General features: G+C 46.2%; 1 protein-coding gene across 5 annotated transcripts in view; it reads right to left on the bottom strand.

Moving 5' to 3' along the window:
- BDNF (brain derived neurotrophic factor) overlaps positions 1 to 27,002 on the bottom strand; it is a 38,869-nt gene that overhangs the window by 5,549 nt on the left and 6,318 nt on the right. The window contains exon 1 of one of the 5 annotated variants that reach the window (XM_049821405.1): positions 13,714 to 13,868. The exons of 1 other annotated variant lie outside the window; for it this stretch is intronic. The gene's annotated coding sequence lies outside the window, so the exon portion shown is untranslated. Of the gene's footprint in view, positions 1 to 5,067; positions 5,112 to 9,614; positions 9,662 to 13,088; positions 13,153 to 13,713; positions 13,869 to 27,002 lie in introns of those variants that run through there. 3 more of the 5 variants (XM_049821407.1, XM_049821408.1, XM_049821410.1) reach the window with 3 other exon arrangements.

Below are 27,002 nucleotides of genomic sequence, written 5' to 3'. Positions count from 1 at the left end.
TGTATTTAATGAGGATTCACCAGTTAATTGTTTTATTTCATTATTTTTAGTTATTTTAAGCAGAAACGTAGCAGCTTAACAGCTTGTATTTCCAGCAGAGAGACCTGAGGAACAGCTGTGAACATGTACTTGCTTTTCTGCATCCTGATATGCGCCATGAAAGTCGAAATAACTTTCAGTAGTGAATAGATTCATAATGCTTTAATCTCCAGAAAGGAGCGTGCAGTGGAAGATAAAATTAGCAGCAAGACGACATTCACTTTCTGCCTTGCCATTTTCTAAGACCTTTATACAAAAGTTCAATTTACTAAATACTACTGAATGGCACAGGCATGAGTTCCTGCTCTACGCATCATTACCGGAGTGTGTGAACAGATACCAAAATGGGATGCATGTCAGCACATGATTTGCAAAGACTAAATGTACTGAGAACAAATAGTATTAACCTTTAACACATGCATAACTGGATGTCTGACACACTCTGGTTATCCTTGCAGCTATTTATGCAGCAAACTATATAATTACTTTTTATTACTGAAAATAAAGTGCCCTCCCCCCCAATACATACACATGCACACCCACAACCAATTTGTACTCATCTAAGTTGGTGCTTCATGTCAGGAAGAAGGACCCTATTTTATTTTTATTCTCACGTTGGTTTTCCCTGAGGCAATAAAAGCTACTTAGCCATAATGCCAGACATGGCAAAGACTAAGAACCATTTTGAAGACTAAGATAAATAGCAAGCAAATTTACAAGATGTTTGTAAACTACAACTTTAACCATGAGAAATTTGCTTTCATCTTACATTGCTAAATATTGCCTATGGTACAGCTTCTAAGAATAAAGAAACTCCAGCAATACCTTGGCTCTGGAGAAGTATGCACTACAAGGGGGTTTTGTGGGGTTCCAAGGTTTTATCGGACTCATTCCCCAACACATACAAAAAACCCCCACAACCTCTCCTGTCAACCAGAGGTGGAAAAGAATCAAAGAAAATAATGGCAAAATAATAATGCCGTGACATTACACCCCTGATCTTTCACAGAGTTATGTATCAGAGTTTCCTGCAAATTTTCATCATACCTTTCTGGCCACTCAAACAACCATGCAAAGGGCACACTTGCTTCAGAGCTCCGCGAGAGAGAACTCAGCTGCTCTAATGGGCGCAGACCAGACAGTCTCCTCATTACAAGCATGCTTATACTTAAATTGGCCAAGTGCGGGACTACAAGGAGTTCCCAGTAGGATTTCTGTCGGATGGATCTCAGACCCATTCTGCCCATACCAGGAAACAGGCGGGATGAGTCTTGGCAGTAGGCGCAAGTGAAGGAATAGCAGGCCAGACTCACAGATGGTATCTGAGCTTTCAGAGATACAACACCCATGGAAGAGAACAGATGTGCACTATTTTTATACTTTGACAATGGGAACTGATTCTTGAGCCAGTGACACACATACTGCCTTTCCAGCTGTTTATACAGCATCCTGCACAGGGGGCACTCAAACTGCAGGGGGGGTTGCGATCCCTACTGTAAACAAAGAAACTCGGCTCCAAAAGGGTACTTGTGTGCATGCCACTATACATATCAAACACAAAATGCTTTACCACAACAGTTTTTGCCAAAATTTCACATTGAAATACAAAGGTATGCAGTGAAAATCCTGCTGAATTAAAAGTGCTACCAGCAGGTTTATTTTTGCTCATCAGGAGTATCACAGGTTGAGTAACGTGCCACACTCCTAGTGCCATGCCAGAAATACTGTACAGTAGGGACATGACTTCCAAGTCTAAAACCTAAGCATTAGCAAATTCCAATTTCAGAATTGACTTCAGGCTTAGAAAACTGCATTAATCTGTTTTAGACTATATGTCAAGGTACATTCATGACATTACTGTGGCCATTCAGAAGTAACATTATGCAACCTCTGTGAAAAGCAAGTTCACCTATAGAACAGCTACCTGCCCCTCCCTCCCCCCGCCCCAAACAAGAAAAACAACCAAAACCCCACAAAACCATTCCACGAAATAATAGCTCCATGCCAAGATACTATCTGGTTCCTCCATGGGAGCAGATAATTACAGTTCTCCGAAATCATTTGCTTTGATAGCCACTAGAGCTTTATATAATGCTAATTCAACCTGTGCACAGAAGAACGTTAGGGCAGAACCTCAGACCTTTGAGCAGCATCTGTGGTTTGTCTTCCATTTCACTACGGCTCTTCAGTGCGGAATACTGTGCTGAATCGTCACAGGACTAAGCTATTCTGCCAAGTACACACATGAAGCTCCCACTGAAGTCATGGATAATTGGCACCCAAGCGCAGGAACAGAACTGAGCACGTTGCATGCAAACTAGCGTGAGTTGGATCCCTTGTATTGCGACATGTGTCCAGCAGCCCTGGAACAACCCAGAAGCTGCTGTACCAGTTGAGCTTGGATCTTACAAGTGCCTATAAACTGTCGAACAGCATGTAAAACATCCCACGCACCCATCAGTTCTACTGCAAGTGGCAAGCTTCCTGGGACCTATAGAACATTATGCACTCCACAGGAACACAAGTGAAGCTCAGCCAAGGAAAATTAATGGTTAAAAAGCACAAGCACCAGATGGAGCAGCTACCCATGGCTTGGGCAGGCAGTGCTTTCTCTAGGGTAAGGGAGGAGAGCAAGGGCTATACCCCTCTGTTGCAAGACTCTTACCTTTGCTGAGACCCTGACTGTGTGTGGCACTGCTGTAAGAGAATACCTTGCTTTTTAGCCATAGCCAGTCCTTGAAATGAAGCAGATCAGTACGTTGTGATGTGCATGAACCAGAAACTGGAAATGCCTGTTGTCAGAGCCCTGACAGGTATTAACAATATGCATGCGTTTGCCAGTGGTGTTATCAGTCATCTTTGGCTGCCTGCCCTCATGTGCAGATTGCTCTCAACACATGCTCAGTCCAGTTGTTAGCACAGCATCTCCATGGATATATACTTTCCACAGATGGGGCAAGGTATGAAAACTTACAATGAGGTACCAGAGCAGCTTCTGGGAGTATTCAAGTCCAAAGTTACATGGGAACAACCAGACCAGGAGCAGAAATTTGTGTTTGCAAAGACACCTCAATCTACATTAACGGAAGAATGAAGAATTTGTATTGAACAAGGATTTACTCATTAGGAATCTAACCCACCTCACTGGGCAGCCAGCCCTGCGTGTATCCTGCTGTGACAATCGCTTTATCCTTGGAGATAATACTGCTGGAAAGTTATATTAATGTTAACATAACCGTATTGAAAACACTTTGGCAAGAAGTGCTCTTTCACCACTGAAATTTTACTATGACAATGCAGCACACCACAGATTTCAAAGCATTATAGTTTTGAGCTGGGTTTTTTTTCCCCACCTTCAAAGCGGTTTCATGTTGAAACAAGACTTCTGCAATTGCTATGCCTGGTTCCCTATCCCTAATCTATTTTGAAAATTTGGGAGCCAACTTCAACTGGATTCAATAGAGGGATATAAGTTTCACAGACAATGCTATTTCTACAGTCACTGAGACCTACCCAAATAAACTCCACCCCCCCCATCCTTAGTCAGGCAACCACCAGCATACGGGCTTACCCAGTTACAGACTTACTACACTGTGTATTGCTGCTTTCAATTCACAAGCTCCACAGAGGAAAAGGGTTTGGAATTACCAGAAGGGGTGAAGAGGTACATCTGGCAAAGATGCAAGTGTCTGAAAACAAGCTTCATTAGTTGTAGTGCTCAAGGTACAAACATTTAACAGAACAAAACAAAACCTGCAGCCTTGCAGGAAAAATTAATTTATCAAGCTCCTGCCTTCTCCCAGTTGTATAGTGGTGTAGTTTCTTTCACAGAGGACCGTTACACTGATTCCTGTGAATTAGACAGCCATTGGGTTCTTTCCCTCCCCAATTAAAAATGAGGTTTACCTGGTTCATGACTTTTCATACTTGCCACCAGATATAACTATAGATTGTGGCATCATGGGAAATTACTTGCACAAAAACCGTCATGGTTCATTGAAGCAGTATGCTCCAGTGGACCTAATTCTGTGCCTGGTGTAAATCCATAGTGATCCGTTCATAGATTTATACCAGCTGTAAAGGTGGCCCAGTACTCATGTGGTCATAAAATCAGATGGGGCTGACACCTAAACTATAGCCAATACCTGTTATCAGAACAAAGTGTGACAGGTTTCAGCAAAACAGCTTCCTCACACTCAGGACTCCTGAGGGATACAGGCATATTTGGTAATAATTACACTGAAAAGAGGAAGGAAAAAAAAAGCTTTCTAGGTGTGCAGACTAGCTCCTCCCTTCCCCCACCGATACAAGCACATAAATAGCCCAGACATGCCTATAAACAGAAGTATGCAAAATCCAGCCCAACACCAGCTAACTTTCCTCCGCTCCGCTCTGCGCTTGGGTGTCTTGTTTCACGCACACCCTCCCCGCTGAAGAAAGTGGCTTTGCTGCCAGCATACTGTTCTCACTGTAAGAGCCCTTAAGCTCCAAAGGGTAGGTTTGTATATGGGATTTCAGTCATTAAATAAACACTTCTCTAGAAAAACTTCAATACCTGTCCCTTCACATAAGCAGATCCCACTGCCCTGCAGGGAAGAGGAGCCTCTCTTCAAATCGCTGGGGGTGGGGGAAGGAAAGAGAAAGTTAAAGCAAGAAACATTAAATTACCCAATTAGTCTGTTGAAAACAGCTAAGTGTTCTCCCTCTCCCAAATCTCTGCACAACAGACCAGCTTATCTAGAAGTCACCATCCTAGTCAAAATCAAAAGCAGAGCTGTCTTATCAGAGATAATTAGTAGTTCTAGAGGGGAAAAAACCACTTACAAGCTGCAAAAGTAGAGAGACCTGCTACTTATGCTGCTGTGACTCTCCACTTGCACAACAGTTCTTGGAGAACATACTGTCAAAGCTTCCAGAGTGCTTGGCAAACACTGAATCTCAACATGCTTGGGTGAGGAGGAACCGCATCAGAAATCCTATTTTCCCTCCGGGTAGGCTGAAGCCCATAAAGACGTTTAAACAACTTACCCCAGATTGCACAGCAAGTTGCTGCTGAACCAGAGAACAGGGCAGCCCCCACTCCCAATCCCTCGCTTCAGCCACTACACAAAGCTGCCTTAACCATGTGTATCGTTCACATATTTTGCAAATCTCTCTATGGTAACTTCGACGTCTAACCCAGAAAGAGGCAGGGCAGCTGATTAAAACCTTAGGGGTATTTTTTTGAATACATATGCTAGCTCACTTCCATCTGTGTCGTTAATTAGTTCCTGACTGTAGGTTAAATGTAGGGCATGTTGTCACGAGCCTAAGGTGGGGTGGCAGGACCTCCTGCTATTGCCATATGTCTTTTTGTTTCTTCCTTCATTCTTCAGCTTTTAGCCTCATGCTCCTAATTTGTGGGCTCAACCATTACATAACAAAGAACAACAAGAAAAGCAAAACTAGTGTTAAAATAGAAACATTCTTCAACATTAAAACCTCCAAGAGGTTTGATTTGAAATGCAACACAACATCCCTTCTCATCCAGAGTCTGCTTTTACCTGCAGCAAATTTGCTATGAAACTCAGGAAAGCCCTATTCCCATGGAAAACTACTACTGCACAAGTAGGTATTTACCAGCCCTATAAACACAAACCAGGCAGCTTGCCAGGGACCAAAGGTCAGCCTTAATTTGTATGAAATGGAGAAGAGCAAGGCTATGCCTACTCATAATAGGGATGCTCAGCGCTCACAGGGGATGAAGCCAGTGTAGCAGCATCAGCGCCATCAAAACAATAAAAGGAAAAAAAGACGACCAACTTCCAGTCATCTTTTTTTCCCAATGCATCTCCACAGATGCATCTTTGCGTTAAAATACAAATGGCTCAGGACTGACCTCGACAAAACTACAAGTCAGTTTTGAAGTATGCCTGAACATGACTAATTACAAGATATGCAGAGTATCAGCAGTTCCCCCGCAGTCATTTTCTAGTGAGTACAACTTGAATGCTAACAGGTCTGGTGGTGCTTTGCGACTGGAGACTTCACCCCAAAGTGTTTTAGAGTAGACATGGAAGTTATTTATTGTGTTTTCTAGCTCTCATTGCATACCTGTTCTTCCATTAGGGGAAATTATTTCTGGTATTTCCAGGTGTAAGATCTATAATTTTCATAACAGTTACAGGAATCGGAGCAAGGAAAAAATATACAATATCCATGTTGAGCAAATCTGATTAAGAACCAGGTGATACGACATCATGCTTGAGGTTTATGGAATTCAAGATGCTGCATCTAGGTTTGTCAGACTCAGAAGTAGACTTCTTTGGAGGCTTAGACCTCTAAGTAGTTTCTTCTTAAATCTTATTTCTGCCTTTTTTTTTTTGTTAATGGAGGCATGTGGAAGTGACTCACTTCTTCTGCAACATCCTTGTTCATCATTAACGTTTCTGCAGTTACATCGGGAGAAAGGTTTTGCACAGGGGGCAGGAGAAATTAATCATTAGTGCAAAATTGAGAGAGAAAAGGAGTTAAAATGAGTCTTCCAAGGCAGGCAGCTTTGTTCTTTTTTTTTTAACTTCAGGTGCTGATCATTAGCTTTTAAGGGGAGAACTCATTTTCAGACATTCTTTTGCTAGTTATTACATGAAATTTTAAATTTCTGCGAGAGGATGTAAAGAAGCACCTGCTTATCATCTCTTTCCACATTTCATTGACAGCAACTTGCTAACACCATACCAGTAAGTACCCTGCTGTTGTAACAAGACATGAAACATCCTTCTTTGCCTCCCATAAAATAAAAACAATCCTTCACTGTCTGTAGGGCACTAGCTGCCAACAAAAAAAAAAAAAAAAAAAGACATTGACATAAACAGTAATGTTTACATCTGGAAAAGCAAAAATTGAGAACTTCAGATGTGTTTATTTCTAGTTTTGGTTCAACCCATTATAAAGATAAAGGCCGGTCATGATGTTCAGCAGCAAATTCTTACTTCACCACAGTTTCCTGGCATGGGTTCTGGTTAAGTTACCCTTGCCAGCTTCAACTTGTTAGTGGCTTTGCTTCCCCCTTGGACTCACTGGCTTTCAGTACAAATTCTATCAAATAGCATTTCTCTCTTGGCATTTACGGCTCAGTCAAACTGGATTATCAACTCAAAAGGAATGTAAATAGCAAGTGAAGATCCAAGTCTTAATGCAGGCAGCCAGCAGGCACAATTATCTAGAAATACTGCAAAACAAGTCCTGTCGCTCATCCCAACAGCGTCCATACACTTCTGTGGTACAGTGACAGCTATGACTGAGGGGAGGTTGGTTTACTTACTAATCCACCCCTTGAATAAAGTTTAGATTTCTTTTCATCTCAGTATATCAAGTACTGAACACTCACTGAGCGCACTACGGCCAGTGTAAAGAAGGGTAAACTAAACCATATGGGTACTGATGTTGCACCAAGCTTAGAAAGTAAATGGCATAACGGACTAAGGAATCCAGAGATCATAACCTTTAATTCCTTGATCTAGACAAAACTGCATTTCTCCAGGAGCTTTTTTTTTTTTTTAAAGAAAGCAATGTTTTGATCACATTAGATAAGGCACAGCATCCCCCAGAACTGGCACAAGATTAAGCTTAACTCTCTTTTAGAAGATATGTAGTACAGGATTTGGGGGGACACACACACAACTTAGTCCTGTTCTTATTGTTACAGCTTTAACTACAGCAACAGGCTCCAAGTCTTTTGCATTCTGAGTTAATAAAGAGCATATAACAGCATTTTGCTCAAGACTTCACCTAGTTTGATCTTTTTCTAGACTCCTCCTACTATGCTACGCTACATGCGTGCAAAGGAGTACAAGCCTACCTGTAGCCCAGTGCACGTACTGGAAAGGCTGAGCTTGGATGTGGAACTCCATGTGAGCCACAGGTAGTTTTTCAAACACTAGTTTGGTACAACAGCTCTCTCATACACCCTGATATGGTATAAATAGTTCACAGTTGCCTCCTGACTTGAATGGCAAATATCCCTGTATCACAGCTCTTCAGTTTTCCACAGGAAAACTCTGTTCCCTCACAAGCTACACATTAAACCCTTAGGCCGACATACTTTATACTGACAGATTTCAAGTATCTTAAGAAATTATCAAAATCATCACCTGGAAAGATGTGCAGTACATGCAATCAGCTAGTGGCTTGCATTTTCAAGGCTCAGAGATGGAAGTTATCAACTCCCACTGAGGTTTAGTTGCACTGGGTTTCTTATTCCACTGAGCATGATAGCCATAAACTAGCAGTTACTACAAAAGCCCCTGAAATGTACTGTGCCTGTAAGAGTCAAACAGAAATAACTGCACGTAAGATTGAGTTCAGTGGGTAAAAAAGGCACATTGTTTCTCTTTATAAGCAGTTCCTCACAAATTAAATAGGGAACAGTGCTTATTCTTCTCTCCCAAATGCAGAGGAAGAACCTGCCATAGCCAAATATTGATGTACAAAACAAAAATCAGAAACCGTGAGCTCAAAACAAAACAGGAAAGTGTATCCTAAGAACCAAGGGGCAGATATAAAAAGTGTATTCCATATTGTTAGATTTGAGGTAGCAACAAATATCTATGTACCCAGTTCAGCTTCAATAGTTAAATTTTGAAGTTGGGAAACCAAGCTAAAGGCTGCTGATTCAATACATCAAGAAAAACAGAATTTTTTTCTATTCCACCAAATACCTACTAAAGGACACCCCCTACTACATAGACTTCAATGATGGGATGGGGAAAAAAACCTCCCCACCCCACCTGAACTCAAATCCTTAAGGGACTAGTTCTACATTGCACTTTTTTGGGTGCAAGCTTTGGATACGCTATCAAGTCTCACCAACAGCTCTTACAAACCAGTATAAATTTGACTTGCAAATACTTCTTTAGGTGTAGTCTAAAGTTTACTCAGCAAAGGATTTACTGAAAGCGATGCTTCTTGTTTACCTATTTAAGCCACACCAGGAAGATTGTATAAAGACTAGTTACCTGCATCCCTAGAACAGGATTTGCAGGTACCACTTCAGTCGCAGTGTTCAAAAAAAAGCCCACATCCATACCCCGAACTTACTGCTGCGGCGTGAGAACTCTTGGGATTAGCAGCCTCACTCATTTTGATCGTGCAGCCTCAGTTGCCAGAGCCAGCCATAGCAGCGTGTTCGGTTCGTGCATCTCTAGGTGGCGGTAGCTGCTCAGATTTTGAGATACCAAGAGATGCTTATCTCAAATTTAGCAACCAGTATTCCTCCCATCTTCCTAGAATTGCCTTTCCTAATTTGAAATGTGACCCCCTCCCCCATTTCTTCATAATTTATAGTAGTCTGAAGCTGAGTCACAAGGATTTCTGCATTTTCCTAACCAAGTACACAAGAAAAGAAATGAACTGCCAAAGTATTGAGGTAATTTATAGCGTAAAGCATGGAGAGCTTCTAGTCGATCAAAGGACTCAGAGAAACAAACATAAGAACAATCATGCCTTCTGTTCTGTACAAATGCCACGGCCAGAAATAACCGTCCTAATTAACTGGTTTCAAAAAATGACTTCTCTGAAAGATACAATATTCTTACCGAGGAAAGTATACAACTGCTACAGCCTTATGGCAGCTGTCACCAGGGCATGAAAATTCACTAAATGAAGTTTGCTTTTGCTTCCTCCGGTTGTCCATGGTACTCATCTTCAGACAGCTGTATCCATTCGTGATGCCTAAATTATGCTGTAATGGGACATTCTGCTACTAGTATCAGTGTTACTAAAGGATTACAATCACATCAAATCAGCATCATCCCAGCCAACCCTCTGTGCCTCAGATGAGGTCGGCTTTTTTTGGTAAGACTGTTGCCTATTTAGTCAAGTCATAGCATCTTCAGTATTTCAGACTGTTCCGTGTTGATTGCTACTGTTGGGTGTAGCAGTTGAACTCCGTCAGTCTACAGCTGCCTTATAATTAGGTCCTGAATGTTGAAAAGGAGGAAAACGTGAGCCTGACCCTACAGATCACCTCCACTTCATGCATATGACAGTTTGTCCTGTTCTGCATGGGCAACTCCTGCAAACAGCGTTCCTCATTGGACTGCTCAGAGCCTAGAATTGTAAGCAACATGGCCAACGTAAGATTGTATCAGAGGACATAGGCCATGGTATAACGGTTACCCTATTAACTCACACTGTATCTCCAAAATTAAAGCATTTTATTCTTCTGTTATTGTATATTCCAGTGTTTCCAAATCAAGTAGCATAAGGACTTATGTTGATAACATGTAAGTTTAAAGGACCATGGCAGAGTTTCCTGTATACACTGAGTAGCAAAATCTGTTATTTATTGTTTGTATCGCAAGAGCACTGAGGAGTCCCTGTCAGGCACCAGGAATAGAAGACAGGCAAGACGATCTCTGCCCCAAAGAACTTACAGTCAAAGATAAAACTGAATAACAGGTATGGATAAGGAAAGGAAACAGTAAGATTTGTGAGCTGACAAGTGGGCACAGCATAGTAGCCCCATCCCGGCTCATACATCAGGCAGTTTGCTCAGTATGCACCTGTACTGCTTCCTAATGGCGTACCGCAGGGAACAAAAGAGTTGTTATGCATAGCACCTTCCTAGCTGGAACTGAAGACAGTAGGTTATTGAGTTACCGCTTCATCTCAGCGACACACAAAAATAGCTTAGCTTCAACGCTTTTAAAAGCTTCCTTTTAAAGGGTGTTCACAGCTAAGCATTACCAAGAATGCCAGTGTATGAACTGATCTCAGAAATGATTGAGAGTTTCCTAATTAAGCAGCATTTTAGCTATTTAGGAGGAACCAAGCGCTCAAAACATATGCTTGAAAACAGGTCAAGACAAGTTCGCAATTAACCTATTAAAAGCATATATCCTCTTGTAGTGGAGCCTCCACCAATTCACACAATGCCTAGCGTGACGTTTCTCGTGTAGGCACAGGGCACATTCTTAGAACAACATTTCAGCCTTTTATACAAGCCAGGAAGGCAGAATATGGGAAATAATTTTTTTTTTTTTTTTAAATAGGATCACACCTATCACACAATTCACTCAGTAGAGTGAATTGTTTCTCATCTTCACGCAGGCTTACCCATAGAAAGGATGAGAGGGTCTCCTACTCGCAAGTTTCTTGTGACCTGCTTTTATACCTGCACCCTGGCAGAGAACTACTATCCGAGCTAAACACGCAGCTTCATGTGTTTTCCTCACTGTAACAGCGGAGTAAGAGTTGCAGAAAGCGCTACGGGTACTGCAAGGACTTTTAGCTGCAGCTACTTTCAGCTCAGCACTGTCACTATATGCAGAGCTTTTAAGCAAAAACACAGATCCTTATCTTCCACTATATTCTTTCACATTTTAATGAGTCTTGAAAATCCTTTGCATCTGTGCACTACGTTTCGTAGTATTTCAGCATATTGTAGTACTCCCATAGCACTACACTACAACATAATGCCTTCGTGTTTAAAAGCACGCTGCTTGAAATTAAACTTTTTTCAGTTTAGCCTTACTCCCACCAGGATAAAAGTACTTTCCCATTTTCCTCCACTGTTATAGCTGGATTATTCAGATAAAGTGTTCTTGATCCTTCTGACCCGGTTTACCCTGATTTCACAGCCAAGTAACGACAGGATCTACCCTGCAGCTCCAGAAAGCAGAGTGCACTGGCAACGTGAACAGAAGGCACGCTACTTACAAATGGGTTTTCCCAGCCGAGGTTCAGTGAAGCTGAACATTAAGTGGTAGTACTACAGCAGAAAATTGTTGTGAGTTACAGAACCCTGTAGAAAGGCTCCTGTATCTAGTCGTGTTAAGTAAATAGCTGAAACATCTACCAGCTCCTTCAAGGTATTTTAGAGTTGACGGGGAGCCATTGCTTTGCCCCGACTCCCAGGTGAGGGACTGCACTCTGTCCCGCTGCTCCCAGAGCAGGCAGGAGAACGTCACGGTTTGCCTTCTCCCTTTCCCTCGCCCCGGGTTTGTTTACACAGCCAGTGCCCTGCCGCTGCCGGTAGCATCCCCCTGACAGCTGCTACCTCCTCTCGCATGCCAAACCAGGGGATCCGCAGCACGGATAAGAGCCAAGAGTGTCCCCTCTGCTTACGTTCTTCCCCACCTAGTCTAACTCTGGGCCACCACTGGGGTCAAGTTTTCACCCAAGCGGTCGCAGGCAGCGCTCCTGCTCTGCAAACAGAGCCATTGATTTGCACCAAAGCGCTACCCGACACAAACGAGCGGGACGATGCGACGACCTTCTCGCTTGGGACAGCCGACCGTGTGCAAACAGAGCAAAAACCCCTCGCTTCTGCTACCCAACGGCCACCCAAACTTAGTGACACGACGGCTGGTCCTGTCTGCGAGCGGGCGGCTCGTTGCCTGGCCCTTTGCTCGTATCTACAGATGACCAAGGAAATTCATTTTATGTACTTATCACACCATGAATTAAAGATTACAGAAATCCTTGCTGAAGAAAAATGTATCGCCAGGATAGATTCTTTGCATTCATTAGAACTGTGTTACTAGAAACATAAATAAGTAATGACTATTGATCTCGAAATAGTCATAACCTCAGAACAGCAAACTACAATAAACCGAAAGGAAAAGTAGGCATTTTAACCCTAAAGTACAAACCAAGACACCAACAGCACCTCTTAAAAATAAACAAGCACAGCAAGCGTGGCCCACAGTTGTAACACCTTATGCTTTTAACCCTATAAAAGAAAAAAAACCAAAAACAACCAAAAAACCAAAACCCAAAACAGAACAGCGGGAGAGCGCAAGGCTTCCAAAGTGTAAGTTAAACCTTTGCCAACCGCATTTACCGTCCAAGGCCGGAGGATAACCGTTCCCCCCACACCAGCGTGAAGTCAAACCCCGCGGGCAGGACCCAACCTCTCCCCTCTCCTCCTCCCCGCGCACCGGCGAGCGCGGACACCCCGCCGAGGGCCGCCCAAGCCGCCCACCTCCCTCCCCGGCCCCGCACACGACGGGAGAGGCGGACGACACCCCCCACGCCCCCCCTTCCCCGTTCTCCCGCCATGGCACCGGAATCCCGGTGAGGGTGCCCGGCGTGCTTCACATTCCAGCGACGCCCGAGCTTCAACAAGTGCACGGCTCCCCTCCCTGACGGCACCTTTCCCTCAGAACCGGGGCGGCGCCCGGTCCCCGGCCCTCCCCGCCGCCCGGACCCAGCGGGCGGCCGCCGCCGTCGCCACCGCTGAGGGGGGAAGAGGGCCGGAGCCTCCGCCCCGCCGCGCGCCCGCCGCCAGGGGGCGCCGCCCGCCGCCCAACCGCCCGCCGCGCCCCGCGCAGGGCGCCGCCACGCGGGCAGCGCGCCCCGCGCCCGGCCCCGCCTCGCCCCCGCCGTCGGGTGAAGCGCCAACGGCCGCCCGGCCCCGCCGCTCACCCCACCCCCCCCCCCTACCCCCCTCACGCCGACGAGCGGAGCGCCGCTACCTCCGACAGAAGCCCCCGCCGGGCACCGACCGGACCGACAGGTGCGGGAACAAAGGGGCGCGGGGCTAGCCCCGGCCCTGCCCTCCCCTCTCTCGCCGCCGCCGCCGCCCTTCCCGCTCCCCGGACGCCTCCGGGCGGCCCAGCAGCCGCCCGCCCGCCCGCCCGCCTCCCCTCCCCGGCCCCCTCGAGTTTCCCCGGCGGGGCGCCGCCGTACCTCGTCGTCCACACAAAGCCTGTCCGGGTTCCCCGTCCGGGAAGTCACATCCTCTCCCCGGGCTCCCAAGTCCCACACCGGCCGCCTACCCGCCGCCCCGGCAACACAGGCGGCGGCTCAAGTGTCTCATCAAAGCTTTATGAGGGGCGGGAGGGCAGCGGGAGCCGGATCCTCCACCCCCGCCGCCCAACCGGAGCCTTCCCGGCCCGGCCCCGGCCGCCGCCTCCCCGCGGAGCGGCTTCGCCCCCCAGCCCGGGCGCCTCCGGCCAGCGGCTGCGGCGGCGGCCGCAGGCAACCGCGTTGCCCCGCTTAAAGCCTCCGCGCCGCCTCCCCGGCCCCGCCCGCCCGGCCCGGCCCCCGCTCCCCCGGCGCCCCCCGAGCGGCGGGCAGGGCGCGGAGGGGCCGGGCCGGGCGGGGAGCGGGAGGCGGAGGTGGTGGGGGGGGACGGGGGGGTGTCGGTCGGTCGGTCGGTCTGCCCGCCCGCCCGCCCGCCGCGGGATATTGGTTTACTCCGGCGGGTATTAAGCAAGCCCCGATCCATTTAAATATCGCTCCCGCGCTGACCTCTCCGTAGTTTGCCTATTAAGAATGCAATCAAGATAATAACAGGCATTGCTTATTAATGAGCGCCCCAGGTAACGTTACACCGGTGACTTTCTGCGGGCGCGGGTGCTCCAGCTCAAGCCGGGGCGGCCCGGAGGCGGCTCTGCCCCGGTCGGGGAGACCGGCACCGGGAGGACCGGCACCGGCACCGGCACCGGCAGCCGGAGCCGCCCGTCGCGCCAAGCGCCCGCCGGCGAAGCCTGGGACGGCCGCGGTGCCCGCGGGATCCCGGGCGAAAAAAACCCAAACCCGGCCGGCTCCGCTCTGCCCCGCTGCCCGCGGGGTGGTTCTCCGTCCCTCCTGTCAAAAATCTGTCTTGCCGTTTCCCCCTCCTTGCCTGCGCAGCGAATGGAGTAAATTATTGATAGTGGAAATTGCATGGTGGAGGCAATAATGGCACCCCCTGATTGAGTAGCTCCATTTGATCTCGGTAAAGACAGAGAGATGGCACGCTCCCCGGCCCGGCTGGCCGCGCGGAGCGGGAGCGCACGCGTGTGCCGGCGGGACGCGGCGCCTTGTGCCACGTCCCACGGCGAGAGCCGGCCGTGGCAGAGGCGCCCGCTCCGGCCCCGGCCTGGCACGGGCCGTCGTGGCCTCCCGTCCCCTGTCCCCTCGCTGGTAAAACTGGGGGGCGGGCGATTTTCAGAAGAAGACGCCCCATCTCTTTTATGAATCGGTTAAAACAAGTTATCTTTCCACACCTTAAAGCCTGACTGCCGCCTAATCGCAAGGAACGCCAAAGGCCCATCCGCTTCAGTGCGCTCGTGGCCATCTACTTGTACTAGGAGAAATGTGTGCAACTCATTGCTGCCTTCAGACAGTCTGATTGCCTGTGTGCTTTTGCTATGAAACACCTGCATTTATTAGATCAGTAAAGTAATAAAATATCCCAGGCGTTTGAAATTTGAGTACACCTAAGGCCTTCCATATAAAACGGCTTTTAATATATATTAAGGGAAACAAGCCTGGTGGTTAATATCCTTTGCAGCTTTAAGAACTACTTTAAAAATCATGTTCAAGTACCACATTACCATCCTTCTTGCACTTGGGGCTTTGGTTTCGCGTGTTTGAACTAAAAGCGTCGCTGAGCTGCGAAGACGGTTCCATCTCTTTTGTCCCAGTGATTTCCAGTCCAAATCTACTCATTTTACAAGAAAAGAAGATGGTTTTTCAAAGTCCTCGCTAACAGCCTGGGCCTGAGGAATTACGCCCAGCTCTTGCTGTCTGATAGATAGTTGCTAATAAAGGTAGCTCTTTTAGCCCAACTCCTGCTCGCCTATTTCTGTAATACTCGAATTCTGCCATTAGGAATACCTCAGCCATTTCTTTTCCCACTCCAATATACCGGTATAACCTTCTATCTCTCAGCGACACCGCCGGGTGGATGTTTGAGTGCGATTTCAAACACGGGGATCGTAACTGGAACTTGCTACCGTATGCATTTTATCCTACCGTTTTGGTCTTCTCTCCGTGATACCATTCAGCTTTCCAGGTCTGACTGGATTAGTGTGGGTGCCCCATTTCACCAGGGCACCATGTTTCCAGCAGCCTTTTTGCACAGCGGTAAGACAGCATAGTTTTAATATTCTGTGTTCATAAGACGATGCCTGCAAATATTTGGATGATCTACCAGTCAAGATTAACAGCAGCAGCAGAGGCTCCTTTAATTAGCTGTAATGTAATACATTACACACATGTTATTCCTGGAGGAAGGACTCTTCTCCCGGTACACTAAACATGCAGATGAGCAGCAGCGTGTATCATGCTTTAGAGACACCGAAGCATCTGCTGGCTTGCTCTCAGGAGCGAAGGAGAAGGCACATATTCTGAAAAAGTCTGCTTGCAATCAGAACAAGTTTTTTAATTTTGGAAAGGAAGCGTGTTAGGGACCGCCTGACAAGTCCTCACTCTGTGGTACGCGCTTTCAGCTCAGCTCTGCTAAGAACATGAGAACCATCAATTCCAGGCAACCCTGTGCTGAAAATCCCATTTTGCTCTGCTGCAAACACGCTGCTTTTGCCCTGGTGTAGAGCTTTTCCCGGGGAAGAGGTGTGGTCAGAGAGCTGCTGTATCTTGCCGGTATAATCAGCCCTTTGGGGATTATTACCAGCCAGTGCTTGATTACTGGGAAAATGAAAAAGTAGTGTAAATAATGATCTGTTTGGATTTTTAATGCACACACAAGCTGGGCGCCATATTTTTCAGTCAGACCCTGACTTCAAGGAGAATTTTGTATGAATGAGCCTCAAAAGATTGCGCCCACAAGGTATTAGTTTGTGAAGCAACCGATAGCCAGCCCATGGAGACAGTGCCTTGGTCAGAGCTCCACTCCTTTGTCCGCAAGACATACTGTAAGCTTGGAGGCATACATAAACCCTCGCCTTCCAAATTTGTGGGATACGTGGGATGCAGTGATCAGACATCCTGATGTTTCCTGTGGATTCCCAGGTGGCCCCAGAAAGAGTTCCTTCTTGTCGTGTCTGAAAAAGGACATCTCCCAGCCTCTCTCAGGTGTGGCGATGTTTTCCCCATTCGGGTTGTACAGGCATCGGAACTGAGTGGCACTCAAAAGGAAAGCTACGCTGCAGGCTGCATGGGGCAGAAATGGGCAGGCAGGCCCGTTTCTGGTGGCTTCGGTTTGGTTAATTCAGCATATCGAGCCTCTCGGTGTCGTTGTCACGGCATGCCCGCCTCACCGCATTTACCTTGAAACCAAGTATCTTGTTCCTATACTTAGCTAGTTAAAATTCTTTTTTCCATAAACAAATCACACTTCACCCTTTTCCGTACAGCAACAGGGAAGGAGTAAGAAAGAGTACGAATTGTCAATCAACATAATGTTGATTTATCCCGATAGCAGTATCAGATTGCTTGCAGGGGGGTAAAACCATTGCTTTTTGCTGAATTCAATTTAAACTGTAGCATGGGCACTAATGATGCTGTAGATACTATAAAGAAGAAAGCAGAAGCATGCACATCTGGTTTCTGTCTCAGTGGAGGTTATGCATTATAGTGATTGATATACGAGGTCCAAATTTACTGATAAACTAATTATATGATAAAGTAGTTTGTGGGGCTCTTGAATTCCCCCATTGCAATTGTAGGAGAAGCAATAAAAAAGTCAATATTTGAAAAGAGTAACATTCTTAAAAGGTCCATAGTTAGTCAATACATAACTGGCGATTCAGTCTCCCCCCACAAATGTGTCTTTACATTCCCCATTTTATTCACGTAGTATCTCGACCTGTTTTTGAATGAGAAAAAGGTCAAGAACCCACAGTTTGGACTGCTTCTCGCTCGGTTGTCAGGAAATATAAACTAATCCTGATTACAGAAATGAGAATGCTGTTGATGTACTTGCGTTTTGACACTGGAGTATTTTTTCTGTTAATAATTTTAATTGGCTGAGGTCAGTTCTTATATCACAACAAGCATTTTATGTTTAATTATGTTTATTCATGTTTCCTAGTTACCTATCTTTGCTATTTTTTCACGTTAAAGGGCTGCAAAGTTCATGGAAGTAAACTCTTCCAACTCGAGTAACGCTAAAGATTGCGATGGATTATAAACACACTTGGAGGTTGCAGGCACGTTGCCTTTGTAAGAATATGAATGACTGGGCTGTGACGCCACTCTCTGATGATTCAGCGATCGCAGCACACACAGCGGAGCCACACATGCTCCGCACTAACATCAGCGGGACTGGAAAACCCTCAGCATCTTCAAGGACCGAACCCAAATTCTACTCAACTATGTAAAATCTTGGTAATCGGCCAGGCTGTGACCGAGCGAGATGAAGAGAGAAGGGGGGTGGCAAGTGCTTCCCCAGCCCACCCCTTGCCACGGCCTCTCCTGGGCGTCTGCATTGCGTGTTAATGCCCCGGGGTTGGTGGCCCTGGGATCTCACAGCCTCGAGGTTTACCTTGCGTCCAGCCCGCAAAGAGTTGCTGTGGTTCTGGTCTGCAAGCAGCTTGCTGGGTGGCCGCAATATACCCTGTGCCTTAAATAGCACAGGGTACTTGCTCTTAATATCGAGCATAATTTCGCCTTCAGTGAACAACGTCTGCCGAGAGGCCTTTCGGCCTCATTTTAGCAGGGAAAGTATTATGTGAAACAGCAAAGACGGGAATACAAACCCAAAGATCTTTCATTAGATGCAGTTTGTAGGCTGCGTGTGTACAGGATAAAGCGGTGAAACCTACCCTTTCAGTCACAGGCACCGAAACCACAACATTTTTGCTGAAGAAAATATCACCTAATAGCTCAGAATCATCACCCTGCAGCTACAGCAAAAGTGAATTTAAAACTCCAACAAACAATTAAAATAATTGGTCTCTTCTCATGTCTGCTAGAGGTATGCCAGCTTTCCGTCACATGGGGGGATCTGTACCCTGGATCTTGTCCCATGCCTTCTAGTCAGGGATTTCAGCACAATTTATGTGCATGAAACTGCTTCTATAACAGAGCTCTGTGGTAGGTGCAGATTAGTCTTTTGCAAACGAGGAAATGCAGGTGTCTATTATATATAAAATCATTAAGCTGCTCATGAACATACTTGTTTGGCGAGCACGCCCCTTCTGTGTTTGTTCCTTGCCACCGCTCATGTAGTAGTCTTTGCTGGCATCAGCTGTCATAGAAATGGAATATGAGTCATACGTGACAATTATCACATACACCGAGTGATGAACACACACACACTCTCCTCGCCATCCAAATCTCTAGGCTTCTCATTTGGGGTTTTGCATGAACTCCACACGCTGCTTGGACAGTGGGACTCCTAAACCAGACGCGAAATCCCTCTTCCCCGTGCAGAAGGGCTGGGGGTAGCCGGGAGGATAATTCACCCTTCATCCTGACCGCTCGGCCCCACAGCCGGTGCGGAGCCGTGCCAGGCTGGCCCCGTGCTGTGGGGTGGAGGGCAGCTGTCGAGGACGGTGGCATGGCCGAGAAGGCGAGAACCAGAAAAACAAAAGGAGAGAATGAACCCAACCCAGCAGCAAAATTAAAAGTTGGGTTTATCATTTGCTGATGCTTTGACACTCGCTAAAACTGGGAATTCATCTCCTGAGTGTCTCTGCCTTGCTGCTGTTGTTTTGGAGGCATTAAACACCAGGCGCCTGAGCAAAGAGCAAGGTATCTGGGTTGTGCCTGGGAGTATCCAGTGTACCGGGTGTCTGGCGTACGGTGCCCGAGCCCTTCCCCGCTCGCCCCTGACCTCCCCACTAACAGCCCAGCCATGGCTCCGTCGCAGCGGACAGAAAAGAGGGCATGAAACAACAAGAACAAAAAAGCAGGCTCCGAGTGAGCCACAGACATGGGAAGGGAAAAGAAAATCCCCTCTCCCCCAAAGAGGCTGCGTGTGATTCCTTGGGATGGGGGAAACCTGAGCCAAGTGCGGAAAGATTAGATGGCTGGAGATGCACTCCTGTGACGAATCCAGCCATTGGAGCTCTATGATTAAAGAAGATCAGAAAACTGTTGGTGCACTTGTGGGTGAAAGGTGTTGGGATTGACTCATCTCTCCTTTCCTCTAAGTATTCAGTGGGTTTCAATTAGATGCAATACAGTGGATTATTTTTAATATTTAAAGGGATCAGGTTCCAGGGGTTTAATAAACTTAGCCAGCCATCTTGTCGGAGTAGGTCTGTGCCCTACCAAACGCTCCTCAGCACATAGCTGTGGAGAGCTTATTTTTGTTATGTCCTAAAAATAAGCAAGCCCCCCAAACTCAGGTTCGCAGCCCTGGGAGCGCTCCTTTGTAGTTTATTTCTATTTAAGCAACTAAAATCTCCTCTGACATCAAGCTCAAGCACTCCGTTCGCCAGGTGCAGCAGCTTAGTGATATTGCCTGGAGGGTGATGGGCGATAAGAGATCTAAAGCAAACAGTCAGGGAGGAGAGATGGAAGATGGCGTTCGGCGCCGGGGGCCGGTAGCTGTGCTGGGGTGCCCACCACCCATGGGGCCCCGCTCCGGCCCGGAGCTGGCAGGAGGGATCCTCCTCGGGTACGTGGAGATCCTTGGGAATGAAAAGCATGCGTAAACATTAAATAGTTCTTCTAGCTCTCCTGCCCTGTGCTACTTTCATATTAAGGCATTTTACGCTGCACTTAGATAGCAGTCTTCGTCTTCCCAAAGAGGTTAAGGTGCTTTGGCTCTGTCCTTCTTTAAAGCGCAGCCGCATCAATACTTTTAACGAGCTTATGTGTTTAAAGATTAATTCAAGATTTTTTTTTTAAATAGGGTATTGAGCTGTTTTACCAAAGAAGCAACTCTAGAGTTCAAAACATTTTTCATGTTAACCACCAAAGTGTTAAAGAGAGAAGCAGCTGAGGAACAGTGGATATTTTTGTTAACTACAAACTAAAATCATCAGTGCAGCAATAAAAACTAAAGAAAGTCCTCAAAATGAAACCCAGGCCACCTTATGTTCTCCTCTTCCAGTTACTGTGACTTGTGGCTCAAGAAGCAAGTACGGGACTAGTCGCACTAAAGCCAAAATTTCCCTTGACTAACACTTTTCATTTGTTTGCTGTCTTTTGTGTTTATTGAACACTTGGGATTGTTAATCTTCCACTAATTTAATGACTGGAACCATGCTGTGTATAAACGTTACTACATTCCACTTTGGAGATGAACAGGTGGCCATGTGTCAGTCCAGCAGTTTTCACTTGTCCAGATAAAAGGGTTGGTCTGTTTATCCATGGCGGAGGAGCGCCCGGCGAGAGTCTAGATTTGGGCCACCATCAGGTTATGTGCTTGCCTATTCCTCGGGGCACGTTAATGCGCAGCAAAAGATGCCAACGAAGAGGGTACCGTCCCTGCCCCCTCTTTCCTTTCACTGTAACACCCAGCCCAGCCCTAGGGTACAGGATTTGCACAGGGGCCTTTATTTCTCTGCATTCACCAGATGAAATGATTTAATCGACTTGCATTGCAGAACTGCTTTAAATAGCAATTAGTACCGGTATAGTTGTATTTGTGGCACTCCTATTAAAATATTATTTTCCTCCTCGCACGTACGGTACGGGAGTAATTGGATGCGCAGCCAGTTCTCTCTCTGCAGCACGTGATGTGCTTGGACTATCATTTATAGATGCAGAGAGATGGGAATGAAACACAGGGCGGATGTATGGCTACTCTGGAATTCAAAAATCCTGAAATATTGATTCAGAAAATCAATACAAATTTTAAGGTATTTTAAAATAACTTTCCTCAAGTTCTGCACCATTTCTCAAATGGGAAGATGTATCGATTTCTCTGTCCCAGCCTGCACAAGGACGGGGTGGCTCCTGAGGGGCGGTGGTGGGGCAGCAGCATCCAACACCAGGGACACGGCCACCTCCGCAAAACCCATGTGACCAGGACCTCAAGCAGGAGGAAAGCAATCACGCACTCGACATGGCCAAAGCCCCTCTATTTTTAGGGTTGGACGAGACTCAAAGACTACTCAAGTAAAATCCACCTCTGGCTTTGGCGAGACATTTAGTGGGGCCTTTTCTCGGTGGTTCAGGACTCATGCCATCGGAGTATGAATTCGTAAACAACATTATCTACATTTAATTTCTGGACACTGTTTATTTTTCGTATAGTTTATACAGCTGAAACGTAAATGCTTACAAGGGAGTGGTGGCATTAAACACCTCTTTGTATTTCATTAGTTAGCCTGTTTAATCTGCTATAATTTATTGCAACTCACAATTGTACTATATGGCCTTATAGTGCCTTTACTTATTTGAATATAAACACCACTGAAGTCAACAGGAATGCAAAGTGTTTAAATCAGAAGAGAGCTGAGTGCTAGATTTTCAGTGAGGACTCTGCAGCAAGGCATTTAAACCCTTATTTTACACTTCCGTTACGTTTCTGTTTGATGCTTTACCCTGCTACGTGCTCTGAGCAGAATCCCTTTCCCTTCCAGGCATGTATAGCTTCTTCCCCTTTGGTTTCTTAATTTGGGTTAGATCCCATAATATGAAAAATATACTCTGATATTGCACCTAGAGCACACTGATGAGGCCTAAAGAGCTCTTCTGTGATGGGAATTAAGATCAAAAAGGATGTGGAATTTAAATATTCAACATTTCTTCTTGGATATGAAACAGAAAAATTGTTTTGATGCAAAAGTCATTGCGACAGAATATGTTACTTAGACTCTGCGACCATATTAGGGTAAAATGGCTTTTTAGATAGGAATTGCACTGAAAGAAACTCCTTCATATGGAAATTGTGACATTTTGTCTATTGCCTCTTACTACAAATGTTTAAAAGATCTGTTAAAAATATTCTTTTAAGACGTTGTATCAAGATAAAAGAAAGTAAATAAGAACCAGTATAATTTACAGGCTTATTTCTGATTAGTTTCTTAATTTAGACCCTGTTAACTGCCAGAAAATTGCACCAGTTACCAGAGCTGGGAGAGCGTAACTGATTACATAGTTTATTTCGCAGTTTGGGTTTGCTGTGCTTTTGTCAGGCCCTCACCCTCGCAGTAAATGAACGTTCCTTTAATTCCACATATTGATGGGCTTAGAGAGACTCAGGAAAAAAGGCTGAGCCCAAATTCTAGCACAAATGAAAGGCAAGCATATGAAAAACACATTCTCGCTGTCTGTTTGACAAACTGGTCCTAGACCTCCATCTGAATTTAGCCGATTGATTTTTAGCTAACCATTGATCTTTACTAACATCCCACAAAAAGCGTGGACTCGGAAGGCGGCGGACAGCTTCTCCCATCGAGGTTTTGGATAGAGCCAGGCAGGACACGCTCGCAGATGACCAAGGGATTGCTAAGCTGACTTGCGGGGAAGACGGACCTTTCATCCCGTGTTCCCCCGTACCGGGCAAGATGCATCGCTATTTCTTTTCCATCCGAGCGCTGCTCCGCCAGCGTGGGCCAGCCTGGGCCCGCCGAGGCTCCAGTGCTACCCATCATTTCTTGCTCACCCATCACCTCCTGGTGCATCCGCTCCTCCTCGCTGGCAGGGAGGTCCATGGTGGTCCCTGGGAGCCCTGCAGGGCCACACAACCGGTTAGCCCAGGGACCTGCTCCAGGCCAGGGCTAACCCAGCAGGAAAGGGGATGGGCATTTATGCTGGTTTCAAGTGCCTGTATAAGTGCATTGTAGGCTCCTGATCTGGGCTGCTCTCTGGTCCAGAGCTTTCTCTCTCTCCTCACTTCCCAGAGAGAGAGGTACGTTAACACAGATCTTTATAAATAACTTGGTAGAGTCTTCAGATAAACGCTAACAGCTTTCCATCACATTTCCTTGTATTGGTATAATAAGTAGGGCTTTGGGAGTATTCTCAGGTACCTAAAGCACATCCCTCCTGTACATGCTTGAACCATACAACCCTGTAATTTTCCTTCCCTGTCACTTGCCTGTCTGTGTTGCCATATCTCCGTCTAGTCTCTGCTTTGCCAAGCGGTGACAGTGCCTACCGGAATGGATAAAGGAAAATTAACTCGGTCACAGCCCAGCTGCCTCCTCTCCGAGGGTACAACTGGACTGCCACTGCGGGAGCGGTACTGGGGGGCACAGGGAGGGCTCGTGGCCACAGCTTGATCCCACCACAGCGGTGGTGCTGTGTCCTGGCCCAAAGTCTCTGAGTGCCTGTGTCTGAGAGACTATGCTGCCTTTTTCTAGGAGGAGTCAAAGGTGGGGTTGGGCAAGGCTTGAGAAGAGGTTTGACCAAAACTCGCAGTGATGCCAAGCGTTCACGCTGAGGACCCGGAGTATGCCAGGCACCTGCCTCATTTCTTCCTCCCAGAGACCCCCTCCATGGGGCTCCTTCCCTCACATCCCACAATCCACCTCCTCTTTCAGGGGCTTTCCGTGTCCTCCCCAACCCTTCCCCGTAGTCTCAGGGGCTCTGCACCCTCCAAACCACCGTCTTGCGCAGTCCCCCATCCTCTTATCTCCATTTCTCTGGCTGCAGGAACAGCGTGTGGCTCACTGCCACTTACAGGTCTGCAGCGAAGGCAAGTGGGAGGCTATTGCTATGCAGGGAGGTATTAATGTCCACCTGCAATTAGCTCCGTGAGATTCGTGGGGAGGACTGATCCTATGCGCGGGGTCTCAGGGCTTAACCCAGCCTGCAAGCCATATTGGAAATCCAAACGGAGAGAGATTAAAAAGACAAACTGATCCAAACGAGACTCGGCTCCGTGGCTGCATCATCCCCAGCGTGTCCTGGGGGAGCACGCGCTGAAGTCTGCCCAACTCTCAGTTTCTGAGAGGGAACTGGCATAACGCACATCATCATCATCGTGTTTACAGCCCTGGCAGAGGCAAGCTGGGAAGTGCTGCTGCTAATCAGAGCCCCAGGCAGCTGTCACACACAAGCAGCAGCTGGTGAAATGGCCTCTGGTGGTCAAGGAGGCGAGTCAGTACATTGCCTTGGTCTTGCCCTATTGCTCTTGGATGGGCTCACTTGCCAGGGGACGGGACGGACCCAAAAGAAAACAATTTTGAAAAGTCCATCATCTTTGGCTTTCCCCCTGGCCTGAAGTGTATGCCTCACACTAGTCTGAATTTCCTCTTTTCTCTTTGTCTGGGAAACCCCTATGGATAAATGAATCTGCAATTCTGGCCATTTCAAATTAACTTTCTAGCTTTGCCTTAAAAAGAGCGTAGCCTTCTTGACAGATATTTTGGTTTCCTTAAAATTTGGGAGCCAGCAGAATTTTCTTTAGGGAATGCTGCAGGAAATCTTTGATGGGAAAGTAGATGATAAAAATAACTATTTGGTGCCAAAGGCGGTAGACTGGGAATTAAAAGCCCCTCTGAAGTCAAGAGATGTTCGGGTCTTTGAAAGAGCTCAAAAAAAGAGGTAAGAAAAGCAGTGGGTATCCTGGGCTATGACCATGGTTGGGCAGCTGATGACTGAGTCTAGGTGAAGGATTTGGGAAGAGGAAACCAGCAGATGGTGGGCGGAAAAAGCACGAGAATCAGATCTGCCTGGGGAATAGGTGGTGGATAGAGTGACTGACTCCTGATGTAGGGGTGAATACCACGGAGAAAGAGAAGAATCAGGTGAATCTACGATGAAGCTCTTACCTCTTGCACCACCAAGTCCTTTGTGAAAGACTTATTCACAATAAAAAAATGTGAGGAAAAACCCTAGACTGAAGTACTTGTTCCCTCAGAAGAGGATGAGAACAAAACATGTGACAGATATTAGTCATGTCGCTTAGAAAGGTGTTCAAATGCCATGATGAATGATGAGTGTGGTATAAGGACTTATAATAACTTAGTCAATAAACCAAATTTGGGACATGAAAAGAGATGCATATGGGAAATACTGTGAGGTTCACTCCTTGTGTGGATGACTCTTTCTATAGCCAATAGATACGTTCTTCTTTTTTTTTTTTTTTTCTCTGAGGCAATACATTTTCAGCAATAGAATAAGGGGTATCCCACTTCAGGCTACAGCAAGCTCCATGTACGGAAGCAAAGGACATTTGAGATATATCATCATCCACTGGAAAATTCCAAAGCCAGAATTTACCTTCACTTAAAAACGGCTAGGGCTGTTTGTTTTCCTGGCCGATACTATTTTATCAGATATCTGTTTACAAAATTCAGCCAAATACCCTCTCAGATGGTCTTACAAACTTTTGGCAGATGTGAATGAACATGTATTTGACAGAGCCAACTAACCACCTAAGCAGCTCCAGTCTCTTGACCCCTGCTCATGACTCTCACTGCATCCTATTCTCAGTAGAGTTGGTCAGGTTTCAAAAGGTATTTGCTGTCAGAAATCAGCTGCTTTTTTTTTCTTTTTTTCTTTTTTCTTTTGGTAACCACCTGTTTCCCTGAAATCCATTGTCTTTTAATGACGTATTCTATTTTGAATCTGAATATTTAATCAAATGTCACTGTCAGATTTCTGATGATAGCTTTAGAGGGAAACACTGAAAGCCTCTTTGAACACTGTAAAACAATACAGAATTGAGTTTGTGTTGAAAATATTGGAAAAAAAGATAATTTTGAAATGTCAAATATTTTCGCAACTCTGTCTACCTTGTCAATGTGTGGCCTTCTCTGGTTCCTCAAGGAAAATCTGAATGGGAGCTAAGTGGTAGATACAGAACGACCAGTGGGCCACCATACAACCTTCTTTCATTGCTATTGTTTTAAGGAGTGAAACGTGTAAAAGAATAAAGAAACCTGAATGCAGGATCAGGGCTGAAGTCAATACTTTGACATTTCCATAGCTGTACAGGTTTAGTGTCTCTAATATTAGAATGACATGCTGCAAGAGTGAGTATGTTAAGATGTATTGTTATGTCTTATCTTAGGCGCAAGCAGTCCCGATCTAGGCAGCCTCCATCGTTCTCTTACCGTTCACAAGTGTTTCTTAAAAAATTCTACTTAGAAAGAAGCTTGAACATATTTTTTTTTCCTTAAATTTATGGTATTTTTCACCTTATTCAGTGCTCAGAAGGGAGTTTGGTAACATCTCTGTATTGTTGATGAACAAACGGAGGTAAAAGGAACTGGAAATATCTGCCATACAACACACAAACTGTATAGGAACTAGACTTTACACTGGGTGGGCTATTAACGGAACCAGCCAAAGAACCAGCCCTGCTGGCCTTCCCTCCGGTTTGTCTTTAAAGAGGATGTATGACCACGCATACAAAGCAAACCCCCTGGACACTGCCTATGTTCTTCGACTCTTGC

Source organism: Accipiter gentilis, chromosome 17 (assembly GCF_929443795.1).
Source record: "Accipiter gentilis chromosome 17, bAccGen1.1, whole genome shotgun sequence".
NCBI lineage: Eukaryota > Metazoa > Chordata > Aves > Accipitriformes > Accipitridae > Astur > Astur gentilis.
The sequence above is the reverse complement of the archived record's forward strand: the minus strand, read 5'-3'. Positions and strand labels throughout refer to the sequence as shown.